Raw genomic sequence first — 9,497 nt, 5'->3', positions numbered from 1 at the left:
TTCTTATTGAACAGATTCGAACCTAGGCCTGGGAATCTGAATTTTTAAAGCTTCCCGGGAATGGGCGGTGGTCCTTGACTGACACATAAGGAATCACTGTTCTTCAACGCCACTGAATGGGGCATCTCTCTGGGATGCGACAGCCAGAAGGAGCAGAAAGGTCTGGTGAATTCAAGCATAAAGCTTGCTCTGTCAGAGGCCCCGCCCCCATCCCAACCCCTGCTCAAGATCCTGGATACCTCCTCCTCGGGAGCTCTGAGGCTGTTTCCTACCACCTCTGTTCACTTCCCCTCTTCCTTCTGGCTAGAGAACTAATGTCCTGGTTGATTTTCTTGCCCTAAACAAGCTAATTAAGCAATAATCCTAACAGAATCCATCACTCTGACAAGGTTGTTGATTAATGGTCCCCCAGCCAAGCCCAAAGTGCTTGATATCCCAGCAGAATGGTCAATAATCAGTGCGGCAGTGGCATGCGGCTGCGGCAGTGTGGGTCTGGCCACATCAGAAGACGACGAATGCTGAATGGGTAATGGGGCCCAGTTTTGCAGCCTAGTAGAAGGCAGAGGAGGCTTGGCTGGCTTGGACGTGCACAGACTGGGGTCTCTAACCACAGGCAGCGATGCCAATCCTTTGGACGCTGTGGCACGCCATCATCCTCTGCAAATGTGTTTGGACATCCTGAGACTTGTGTAGCCCACAGGCTGCATATGGGACATACATGGAACTCTGTATCCTTCGATCTGAAACCACAAAATGCCCTCAGAGAACAACTCCTAATAACTCTGGGTCACAGAAGGACTGCATGCATGCAGGCAAGGTTGGTGAATACATGGACACTTCTTCGGTTTTGCAGCAGTCTTGACTCCATAGCTGCTGGGGTATAAGGTGCGACAAGAGGGACGATACCGCCTTTGGGAAGTAGATTTCAATCCAGGCTGATATACCTATCCATTTTCTGCACCCAGAACATTGTTGCAAACACGCTGATTCCCTAAGAAGACATAACTTTCTTCAGTGTTGGGAGAGCGGCCCTGGATTAAGCAGAAGGTGGTGAAATACTGCCCCCTGGTGGTCACAGTTGCCGCTTCAACTCTTCTACTTTCTAAGGTTCCAGAGCCTGCAAGGGTCCAGTGGCCTCTATGAGGATCCCGCCTGGGTATTATCCGAGTTGCCACAGCAAAATATACAGCCCCATGTCCCTCCTAACGTTCTGCCCACTGTAAAGATTTCCCTTCACTAACATCTCTCAGAGTTGTCCCAGAGATGCTGTTGCAACAGCTATCCACTTCTAGGTGGTTCCTGTATAATGCACAGAATCACCATCAAAGCAGGCCCTAGTCTTCTCTTCCTCAGTCAACCAATCATAGACCACACCCCAAGAGGCTGCAGGTGCATGCCTTAGAGCAGAAGGCATCTTAACAGGAGGAGAAAACACACCCATCTGGCAACCTCGTGTAACTTCCTTATACCCTCAGGTCCTGCTTGGGCCTGATCACACACGGATGTCCCATTTCCATTTGATAGTGGATTGTCAGTGGAACTGCCCCCATAATCTTTGCATGCCCTGTCCTTTTCTTGGTAAAGCACTCCTGTTCAAAGAGAGGGAAACGGCCTGCTCCCGAAGCTATACTGCCCCGACACACGCACAGTTTGGGTCTATCACATGCCATGGTATCTTATGTCTATACATGTTTCCAGCTCTATGCAGCTACAAAGAACATAGCATACAATGATTGCTCTGTGACTGGTAAAGTTGACGAAGCGTAGTGAAAAGCGAGGAACATGGTGGCTTAGACAGCCTTAAGCTGGAACCACCTGGCCTAAGGCGCATGTCCATTCTGTCTCTATTCAGCTATACGTCCTGGGGAAAGCTTTCTCTGTCTGGGCCTCTTCTCCAAAAAGTAAGACTCTGACTCGAGGACCTCTAAGGTCTTCTCTATATGACAGTGTTAGGGAGCAAGTCCCTAACAGCCTAAGCAGCAATCAGAACAGGAGACAGCAGTAAATCACCATGAAAAAGACCCGCTGCTACAATAGCCCGACCCGAGCGAGACTCACACTGTCCTGGGGCAGTAAGCCAGGCAGTGCTCTCCCCCCACAGTATGGGAGCAGATGCGTCGCTACCTTCGATGTTTATGAGCATAAAAATGAACAGCCTCTTCCACCTATCTGGAGTCAGTCATCAGCCAAGAGTTCCCTGGACAGGTGCTGGTGAGACAGTGACACCTAATGGCAATCTCTACCAATTACCGTCCAGCCCCTGGCTCGCCCTGCAGGCAAGAACCTGCCAGAAGACTAGTCCAGTCTGTGGCTAAATCAAGGGCATTAACTCACAATGTGAACACTGAGGGGCTGCTAGTGGGCCCCTTAAAGTCATGCCTCAACCTGGCTTTAAGTAGTTTCAATTAGTTTGGCCCCTGAAGCCTTCCTTTGATCCTCAAGTCTAATACAGAGCTCTTACCAGGTAGAGTAAGCCAAAGTCCAATAAGGGAAGCCTGGATTTCACCTATGTCATCGTTTCTGCCCACCCCTACCCCCATATAGCTGTGTAATAGAATCATACAACCAGGTCATTGACTCAGATATTGCGTGCCAAGACTTCAGTTCATCCTAAATACCATTGTCTGCAATGGGAAAACAATAGACACATGCGGTTATCCCTAGAGGTGTGTACAGGAGTAATCCATCAGAGCCCTCCAGGAAGGAAGTGGTAATTGGCTTCGACTGAGGATACTAATTCTAGAGTCGCCATAGCTTCCGGTGGTGCGTGGCCACTTTCTGTTATGAAATCACATTCAGCATCAACCTTCTAAAGGTGAGAGCTAGCTGTACTGCCATTTGAAAATATCTGCTGTGTCACGCCCACAACTTCAAGAGGGAGAGCTAATTCATATGCACATACAATAACCAAAAATAAAAGGCAGTTATTTAACGGATTGAAGTTGGAGCCCAGGAGGCTCCCTCCTGGATACTGGAGACACTCATTGGAGATGGGACCTGGGACTCCCTTGTGCCAATGGCTATTATACTAAGCCTAGTGGCGTCTCGCTATCTCCATCTAGTGGTGAAGATGAACATTGTACCAGTGGGGAAAGGAGATAAGTTCAAAGGTACATAGAAGTCAAGTATTTAAAAGTCAGGCACTGAAGAACAGGTTTTGAGTTGAGAAGAAATGCTGTGGATCTGGAGTGTGTATTTCCACACCCAGCCAGCAGTACCTCTGCCTATAAAGTATTTGGGGCAGTAATTTTTTAAAAATCTTAACTGACGAGCAAGGTTTTATTCCATCCCTTCCGGTCCTCCCACTGACTCACTCTCTCTCTCTCTCTCTCTCTCTCTCTCTCTCTTTCTCTCTCTCTCTCTTTCTTTCTCTCTCTCTCGCGCGCGCTTTCACTCTCTGGAAAGACAGACCATTAGGCAGCTATCTTATGGGGGCAGTGACACTCCAAACAGACTCACTGGGGAACTTTGTAAAGACTGTCCTGGGCCTGCTCCAATCTCATGTGACAGACCTGTAGTACTGAGAAACCTGGACACCCTCCTGAAGTCACTGCTGTGCCCCAGGGGAAGATCATTGCCCCACACTGGGCTAGCTGTGGCAAGTGAAGCACTGCCTAGTGTATTATAGGAGGGAAAGTCGTCAGGCGCCTTACAGGAAGACTGATAGTGACACCTGGTGTCGGCAGAGGAAATCCAATAGGGGCTGTAGATATGCTTTGAGAAGGATGGAGTTGTAAGGCCGCTAACAGAAGCAAAACTGATTGCTGTTTATCAGGCTGCTGGACGAGAGAACTGAGCTTTGAGACCCCCAAACTTTTGTCTGGCAGCCCCATCTGGCATACTTTTAAAGATAGGAGGTTCTTTGGAGTAAGAGCATCTTACTAGGGGATGAGGGCTGCCAGCTGCTAACACATCTGTGATGCAATGGGAGTTATGTTATGTTCTCTGGTTCCTAAACCCCCCTCCTGGCCTTAAACCACAATTACCAGCTCAGGAAACAGGGCTGTGCACACAGCCAGGAGCTGAGAGGGTAAAACACGGATGGTTGCTACAGAGTTACACTCTTTCCACTGGCCTACACAAACACTTAGGAAAACAAGTCTAGGCTGGCTGCCCACAGTCCAGTACACAGGGGCTGAACACTTGTAAACTGGAATAGTTGGACAGCATACCAGAGGCGGAGCTCGACCAGAAGAAGCCAGAAATGCTCTAAAGGAGCAAGAAAGAATGTCTACATGATGCTGTGAGTCTTCCCTCATCCCTAGAGATGAGGGACAGACAGCCTAGGAGAAGGTTTGGATATGTCTTCCTATGGTACAGGGATCTGATTTAATGGTAATCGATACATGTCAGTGTTCTGATATCAGATTGGGAGTCTGAATCAGTCACTGTTAGAAATGTCTCCAGCACCAACCTGTCTGATCACTCTGTCCAGCAGCCAGCCCATGCTCCCTGTGAGAAAGCCCTTACAGGGTGAGTGTGAGTTAACAGGAAACAACTTACTACAAAAGAAAGCCAATGTAGGTGCATCTGTGGACCCCACAAATCCACAGTTTTGTGGCTCTCCCAGGTGGAAGCTGGCCTGTACCTGTCATGACGGACCCTCATCAGGAAGCCACAAGGCTGGATATAAAAACCTGAAGATCCAGGCTGGGATCCCTGCCACCTCCTCATGTGTGGCCTTCATTTTAACTTCTGGTACCCAGATGCTCTCCTCTGTAAACAGACACTAAAAGATACAATCTCTTGTCTCATGACTTTAATGCCCAGGGTGACCTGCAACAGAATCTGTGGACTCTGGGAGATGATGAGATACCAATGTTAGCACTTCCGTTGCATCAAAGGGACCATTCTGGTGGGAGATGCTGATGTTGAGGGAGGTGTGGGGGCAAAAAAACAGAAGGAAGTCTACCTTCCTGCTTAATTTTTGCCATGACCCTAAAACCTCTTAAGGAAAAGGTAGTCTTTTAAAGTATATGTTTAGGGAGATAATACATCTTAAGGTTAATATAAGAATTACATGTTGTCAAAAGGCCTCATCTGGTCTTCGTGACACTGTGGGATCCACAGCGAGGGGAGATGTCCAGCTCCATCACATCTCACCTCCAACAGGAAGCCTCTGGGGTGGGAACAGGTGTAAGAATCGAGGAACAGACCCAGTGATCAATCCTTCATCCCTGTTACAGGTCCTTCTGGGTACCACTCAGCAAAGCATCGAGAGAAAGGGCTGGTGTCTGGAGACTTAAATTTCAGTGCTGACTTCATGTTTTAAAATGTGGCTTTGTAATACTCTCTTTCTTCTCTATTGCCTCAGTTTCCCTGAAATGGATTTCTTCCTTCTGGCAATACATTTCCAGGGCCCAAATATGAGCCAGGCAACATCTAAGAGTCATTTCTCTTGCGACAGCGTACATATGTTTTTCTGTTTTAAATGATGTGTCAATGCACTGGGAGAAATAGAAAAGGCATGCTGCACAAAGTTGCAAACACAGACATCTCCATCATCACCTGCCTTGGAGCTGGTGTGCTCATCCCTCGCTTGCCTCTTGAACCTGCACCGTTGTGGGGCTATGAATGTGAGTCTTTGGATCACGTTTGGATTGCATTGGGGACAGCAGGGCTATGGTCTTCCCCTCAGTGTCTATTCATCTCTGGTCTCTGCAATGAGGACAACATGAAGCCAGGGCAAGCGTGGATGCCTCCTGGAGTACAAATCTTAGTTGCTCATGTCTTCCTTTTTGGCCTCACCTGTCTTTCCTTCCAGATGCTTCCCTTAGCCCAGAGCCTGCAGAGCAGCGGGTCTCACCCTTCCTAATGCTGTGACCCTTTAATATAGTTATGTTCTGGTAACCCTCAACCATAAAATTATTTTTGATGGCACTTCGTAACTGTGATCTTGCTACTATGAAGCATGATGCAAATATCCATGTTTCCATGGTCTTAGATGACCCTTGAAAGGATCATTCAAAGGGGCCGCGACCCACTGGTTGAGAACCACTGCTGTAGAGGGATCCAGAGCCATAATATGGAGGGACAAGAGCTAGCTTGTTTGTTTAGCTATGTTATTGGATTCTTATACCTCTCTCTACTTCCCTTCCAACCCTTATTCCACCCTAATCCCTTCCAATCCCCCAACACTAGGTAAGAGGGAAAGAAGGTTAGAGGGGAAAGGGGGCATAGACCTCTTTAGACTACCTCCTGCTGGTTAGGGGCATCAGGTTCCTAAGGGCAAGCCCAGTCTTCTCATCAGAATATCCAGGAATCCAGCAAATGCAACAGCAGGAATGAGCAGCAGGGGGCGCAGGGGAGCAGCTGCCTCAGGCCCTCTCAGTGCTCTCTCATTTATACTGTCTTCAGAGTTCCCATAATTAAACTATCTGCAGCTATCACAGATACACCCAGAGCATGAGACAATCAAAGTTAACTGCTGTGGACAAACTGAAGCAGCCCCACATCCCACACCTGAGATTAAAACAAAAACATATTCACATAGCATAACTGTCATTTAAAAGAAACCAAGATTCTCACTACAGCTAAGCATGAACTTTGGGTCCAATCGTAGCTCTGTCTTTTATTGGCAGTGTGGTCCTAGGAAGGCATTTAACATGCCTGGATTTTGTTGTGCTTTATCTTGAGAGAGAAGGGGTAAATCTCTATCTGGCTGGGTCATAAAGACCAAGTGACAAAGGTGTTGTCGCTTTGTTTAGTGAAGTTCTGAATCTAACCAATTAGCTAGGGTGAATCACGACAAGTGTCAGGTCTGTGCCTAGATAATTATGCTACGTCTAGTAGTGTGATCAATATCTTTAATTTTCTTCATCTTTGGTTATTTTTATTTTCTTCACCATGACCTCCAGATGGCAGCACGGGCCACAGAGCCAGAGCATTTCTTTGCAGGCTGTTGCTTCACAGGATGCAGACGCTGGCAGAGCCAGAGTGGCAGTCACCACAAGGCTGTGTGCTGGGTTCTTACCATGCTACGGGTACAGGGAGCACTTCTCACAAACAAGTTCAAGTGCTTTGGCTTTATAAGGAATGAAAAGAGTCTCTGACAGAAGGAGCTGCTGACCAGGAACCAAGCAAGTTCAGTCTCCAAGGCTGCTGGCCAGGCTCCTTTTTCCGACCACACTGGTCTTCTCTGTGAGTGCAGTATCCTCCTTCACCAATGAGGAGAATAAGACAGAAGGACAGAATGGAGCAGCCTAGAGACAAGGCTCTTGGAAATGTCCCATCATCCAAGACACTGACCTGTGAGATGCTTGGTGCAGGCACTAGGAACCATGGGAAAGCTGAACCCCTGAGTCACCCAAGAGAATCTCTTCCATTTTCAAAGGAATCTTTGCCAAAAGCCAAAGTTGATTGTGGGAAATTCCCTCCAACTCTCTGCTGACCATCCTCCTTTACTGAGCCCTTTAGCCACTGCATTTGGAATTCAGCCTCTAATCCCTTCATCCTAAATATTCCTGGGGAGTCTCTGAGCCAGCCACATGTACAAACATGTGTCCCTGCTGGAGCTTCCGGGGCCAGCTGGTCAGGCAAAAGCACCCTTGAAAGCAGGGTAGGACAAAGGCTCAGACCTGTGTGTGGTGTTTCTGAATCAGGCACACTGTCAGCTAAGAAAGCCCAGCTCTCTTCCTTTTGTGCTCTGACTGGCTCTCACAGGGAAGCTCCTGTGTGATCCTAAGACCTCAATTCTTCCTCTCTGAAATAAGGAAAGCCATAGTCATACCTGAAAGGAAAACTATGAAGAACAAGGTCTTCTATGAGCTTAAAGTAACACCAGGTCATAGAAAACAACTGGAGTTAGCTGTGTGTGGCGGTTTGAATAAGAATGACCCCTGCGGTGTCTATGACTGCTTCCTCTCATTTTACTAGCAAGTCCATTTCTTCACTGGCATTAGGCTAATTCAGAATTCTAGCATATACTGAAGAATACCTGAGACTTCAAATCTCATAGACTAAATCAACTTTAACCTTCAAACAACCTCCAGGAGAAATGTCAGGAGATCCGGAAGCTCCACACAGATCAGTGTTCAGAAATTCTGTTACAAGTGGACCATTAGCAACTTTTCATTTTGCATGGGGGGAATTCGGGAAAACATTACAAGCCCAGTGTTCTCATTAGAGGCCAGTGACAAAGTGGCATGGTATTTGAGAGTATACCCAAACGGGGTTGATGAAAAAAGCAAAGATTACCTGTCAATTTTCTTGGTTTTGCACAGCTGTCCAGAGAGCCCAGTTTTGGCAAAGTTCAAGTTCTGGATCATAAATTCCCAAGGAGAGAAATATCAGTGTATGAAAAGCCCTAAGGTTGTACGCTTTCTGCAATACCAACACAGGGGACTCAAAAAGTTCCTTCTTCGAGATTTCCTCCTCACCAATAGGAATTAGCCTCTCCCTGAAGACAAGTTCACCATCTGTTGTCAGCTGAGCAAAGTAGGATCCTTGTTTAGGATGTCTGGACAGAACATGACACCGACAATCAAGGAACCAAGGCATTTATTGACAGATGACCTAGGCGAACTGTGGAAGAATTTCCTGTTCACAGACTGCTGCCTGTTGGTAGGTGGCCACGAATTCAAGGCTCACAAGGCCATCCTAGCAGCTCGATCTTCAGAGCCATGCTTGAACATCAAATGGAGGAGAGCCTAAAAATCTATGTTGAGATCCATGATCTGAATCCCCAAGTCTCCAAGGAGATGGTGTGCTTCATTTACACTGGGAAGGTGCCACAACTCCACAGCTACTCTATGGCCACTGGTGTGTTGGCAGCTGCTGACAAGTATGGCCTGGAGGGCTTGAAGGTCCTGTGTGAGGATGCCCTCTGCAGGAATCTGTCTGTGGAGAATGCTGCACACATTCTTATCTTGGCTGAACTCCACAGCACAAAGAAGCTGAAGACTCAGTCCTTGGATTTCATTACACTTTTAGCTTCTGAGGTCTTTAAGACCTCCAAGTGGAAGTCAATGGTGGAGTCACACCCCCACTTAGTGCCTGAAATATTGCAGTCCCCAACTTCTGCACAGTGTGTCTTCTTGGAGCCTAAAATGATCTCAGGGGCTGGCCAGCTATGACCTACACCTGTCTTGTTTTACCAACAACCAGTGTTGTTACCAATGATTTCTGTTTAGTCAATGGTATTGTGGGATCATTTACAGTAAATCTTGGGAAGAAGCATGGCGACTCAGGATTTAAAACACCTGTAAAAAGTTAAAATTGTCAGTGGGAGAAGGGCAGCACTGTAGTGTAGGACACTCTACCTGACATCTACCCTGTTGATGTTCTTGTTTAATTTTTGTTGGATGACTTGGAATCTGGGATTCAATTTAGGTGCTTGTCACAAGCACAGACCAAATGAGTTTCTCTGGAGAAACCTGTCTGCATTGGATTGAGCAGAACAGATAACCAGAGGAAAGGAGAAATCAAACATGAGTGATTTCTCATCAGAGAAGAAAAGACAATGAAGACTTTCTTTTTAAAGACTCAGTTTGTGGGAA

At 47.1% G+C, this 9,497-nt stretch overlaps 1 pseudogene; it reads left to right on the top strand.

Moving 5' to 3' along the window:
* Positions 1-443: 443 nt before the first annotated feature.
* On the top strand, positions 444-9,074 carry LOC114630714 (annotated as a pseudogene).
* The last annotated feature ends 423 nt before the right edge of the window (positions 9,075-9,497 follow it).

The sequence above is a fragment of the Grammomys surdaster genome, unplaced genomic scaffold, assembly GCF_004785775.1.
Source record: "Grammomys surdaster isolate TR1022 unplaced genomic scaffold, NIH_TR_1.0 343, whole genome shotgun sequence".
Lineage (NCBI taxonomy): Eukaryota > Metazoa > Chordata > Mammalia > Rodentia > Muridae > Grammomys > Grammomys surdaster.
Note: the sequence above shows the minus strand (reverse complement) of the source record. Positions and strands in the feature narration are given on the sequence as shown.